Below are 4,477 nucleotides of genomic sequence, written 5' to 3' on the forward strand. Positions count from 1 at the left end.
TCTATGTACTGAAAGTATGAAATGAAATGTATTGACAACAAAACTGGGAAAAATATTTGTTGATTTCTTAGTTTAAAATCTCCTTTGATTAAAGAGGTTTGTTTTTTATTTAAAACATTGGTGATATAACGGAAAATAGCTTAATTCAGAAATGATTTAAGTTTAAAATTAAATTGATATTTTTACTTTCATGATAAATTTTATGCAATTGGCTCTAGGCTAGGTGATCTCACATTACATCTTTATTTTAGGCTTATTATACAAACACTCACTACACTTATAAGGTTTCACGGCGCCCCCGTGACTAAAATCATAATGGGCAGAGAGTAATCAAACTATTACTATTTGGATAAATGTATTTTGGCTTTTATGACTCTTCCTATTTTGAGAAATCAAGCATGAAGTGACACACGGCGGCTTTTATATAGATTAGATATATATATATGGTATTACAATATGAGATAATAAAGTATAATAACATACTATTGTATCTTATCCCTATATTTTAACACCAATATATTTATTATACATAGTTTTTACTTTGGCATAATTTCGAATTAATTAGTTTTGATTAATTTTGGTTTTTTAAGAGGGTTGAGAGAAGTTATGAATAAACTGAAGTTTTCTGATAATTTAATTCACGATGAAGTTAAACCTCTGATTAAATATTTAAATGAAAATATTGCAGACATAAAGAAGGAAAGCAAAAAAAATGTGAAACACACAAAATACTTTTTATTATATAATTAAAAAATTATTTCTTGAATTTTGTGCTTTCAATGCTTATTTACATCACATACAACAGTTTAACACACACACACTACCTTTTTGATTAGCCTACTCACCAGGTGAGCATACTAATTTTAAATATTATAATAATCTGTTTGAAAATAAAAAACAATGCACATTTTTTTAAGATAATGTTTTTACCATCTGAACGACAACAAATGGTTCTATGCTTTAATGTAATAATGGAAAATACTGTTTATTAGTTTATTTTCTTCTCAAACTTCTTTACAGGATTTTAAATTTTGTAACTTTTAAAATCTAGGCCTAAGTAACTTTACGAATCATGCTCAAATGGAAATACCTCAAACATAAAAAAATACCTACTTATATAATTTCATGGCTGATTGATCAAGTTACTGAAAACAAAACATTGACAAAAAGCTTACTTAGCTTATTGACTGGCTCATCCATATTTCTGTATAACCCTTGTTCAAGATATTTTGCAAAGTCACTAGGTTTTTTTGTGAGGTCAATTTAGAATATTCTAAGCCTACTCCGAAAAATTTACTTGGTCTTAACGTCATATACACTCTATTCTAGCTATTAAATTACAACATTAAAAATATAGCTTATAACAATACTTTATGTGCTAAGATAACGTGATGTACTGGCACAATTAATTATACATTGTTATCTCTCTCTCTCTTCATTTAAAGGTAATTGTGGGTCACAGTTGATTTAATATAATGATCTACTTGAACAAAAATGCAACAAAAGGTTACAGTGTAAAAGATTTAAAACAAAATGTGCTTTAATACGGTTTGTAGTTCAACACTAAATGTCTTTGAGTTGGAAAACAGAAAGACAGTAAATGACTTTCATTTCATTTCCAAAATGTTTTTCAAAGTAGGAAATAATTGGGCAATAAAAGGTTTTCTTGTTGGTTGCCAATTAGGAAATGTTTAGGTAATACATGGTATCCAACTAAGAATGAACGATTTATTTCCAGAGGGTTTGCAATTGGAAATCATTGTTTCCAGTGGGGTCCATCTAACATACATTTTTGTTTTTCAATTGGACAGTGTAAAAACACATTTATTTCCCAGTTAGGGACACCGTTATTGGTGTCCAATGAAAAACCTCCTAATATACAGTTTGTTACCAGTTGGTTTCCAGTTGTAAAAAAACAAAATGGAATTTTCAGTAGGGTGGGATTGAGAAAAATAACTGTATACACACTTTATTTTTGTACTAAATATATTTTATCGAGTGTGCACAATGAATGGAAAATGACGTTAGGCTAGCGAGTTAGACTTAAAGCAGATGCCACACGTACAAATTACCGACCACGTTCCTCATAAAAGGTGTGCATTTTGAAGAAGAAAATAATTGACATTCTAAACAAACCTTTTGATTTATATTACAGTTGGTTAAGACAATTACTTGCAAGCTATCTAGCTTGGCAGAAAAGGACCTGTAATCTCATATTCTTATCTTGCATATGAAATATCTAAACAATGTGCATATTTCAAAGACATCACACCAATATTAAAGAAATGCTCCCACCTAAAAAAATTCACTGACTTGTTTAACAACCAAATAACAAATTTACCACTAAAGTTTGAGGAATGAAAATGTTTTATGGATGAAATAACATTTCGGTTTTGTAAGGTAATGGAAAACCGTAATATACAATCATAATAATGGCACTGTGCATTAGTAAAGAGCAAAGAAAACAAATAATTTCCGAGCTGAGAAAATAAGGTAGCATTCAGGTAAGTGAAAATATTATAAAACTGATCTAAACAGAGCAAAAGAAACTGTAATTAATATAAACACCACAGTCATGAAGCCGATACACATATTTTCATCACAAGTTGGTTTTTATTGTCAAAGTGGTCACATTGCAAAGGAAACTCTTATTAACTTTAAAACTTTAATGACAGATGATTTATATCAATTTCACATTAAATTATTGACGAGGTTCTAAAGAAAAAAATCGGACGTAAAAACCACTCCCTGGGTTTGTTTTTAAGATCGATATAAAATTACTTTATTAGATACCAGAAACTATGAAATTCACTCCATCCCTGAATGATTATACTTATGTATTCAAGTGACGCAAATTGCAAAATACACCATCTAATTTCACATGGTATCTATGCACATTGTTCAAAATAGTTCGATATCTATTGTGTAAAAAAAGAAAGACTGTGGTTACGGAAACAATCAGGCTACATATTAATGTGGAGTAAAGTTGAATAACATCACTCCGTTCGTAATTAAGTTTTTCCCAAGGGCATTTGTAATTTTAAGTACATTTAGCTAAAACCACCTATATTATTGCGCTGACATCGAGTAAAACAAAAAGTTAATAGTTATAATGGTATATATGTCATATGCTGGCGAAGCGAGTTCTATTATCAGTAGTTTGTATTACATTACATTTATATCACGATAAGACTGATAATTTTTATAAAACTTTCTTTAAAGACCCTATCATTCAATTACTAAAAATATTCAAAATTCTAGTAACTATATGGACTCCACACCTTTTGCGCAATGCATGCCTCTTGCTAAAATCAGAGCTTATCAGGTCGCTTGGTCAAGAAAAGGCATTGCATGCTGCATAGTACAATAATTGAAATATAAATGACTTGTATACGTAGCGTAAGAATCAAGACTACGTCTTGCATTTCCGCCTAACCTTACTGGATGAAAGACCTCGTAAGTAATGGCATGTGGTCGAGATGTTATTACATTTCTTCTGCCTGGAAACTTGAAGTTGAATCAAGGTCTACGTATATGATTCACACATTTATTATTAGTTACTGTAGTAAATTTTACGTCTGTAGTACAATATACATTAAAATATCATTGTATTTTACATACAGTTTTGCTAGTTTAGCAGTACTCAATCTGTGGTTCGTGGAAAGGTTGAATAATTACGGAAAGCAAGAGGCAGCTTAGTGTATAAATTTCCAAAGTGGTCCGTGAGATAAAATTCTTGAAGAAACTTAAACTTTAAATATAACATACGAACAGCATAAGTTTTTTTGGTCTTTAAAGAATATTTCAAGACTATGACAATATACACCCATTCTTGAGAAAAGTAAAAATTTACACCCCTCTATTTTATTGGCAACTATCGATTCCCCTCAACTCCTGCAGTGCAAAATAAAGTGTTGGCTCCCATTACTACCAACAACAACTTCTTCCATTAAGTCATAAAACTTACATCATAAATATCCCTGATTAAAACTTCACCACGTTTTTAGCATACTATTTATTATACTTAGCCAATATGTTTTTTGATACTTCCTAATAATCATAACTACTTATTAGTATTGGTAAGTGGCATGGTAGAGAAAGCTAATTTCCTATTGTTATAAAAATATACTTTACGACGATAATTCAACATTAGAACTTGTGTTTGTGTGTTCCTTAAGGTATACTAAATTTCTTATTTATTACTCCTTTCATTAATATTTGTTATAACAGTTAGATGCGAATGTAATTACTTTTTATTTTTATTTATTATTTAACATTATATTGTTGCGTCAGCGAGTCACATGACTGGTGTGGCGCCACGTTTCTAGAACTATCCCGTATCTTGTCGAATGCTCTAGTATTTACTAGATAGGGTAGGCTGGTATATAAAAGAGGAGAATGTAATGTGTGTGTAGACAGTGAGTAATTGATCTGCGATCAGAAGTATTATTGACGTTCGTTGTTATAGCGTTTGTTT

The sequence above is a fragment of the Limulus polyphemus genome, unplaced genomic scaffold, assembly GCF_000517525.1.
Source record: "Limulus polyphemus unplaced genomic scaffold, Limulus_polyphemus-2.1.2 Scaffold2781, whole genome shotgun sequence".
Classification (NCBI taxonomy): Eukaryota; Metazoa; Arthropoda; class Merostomata; order Xiphosura; family Limulidae; genus Limulus; species Limulus polyphemus.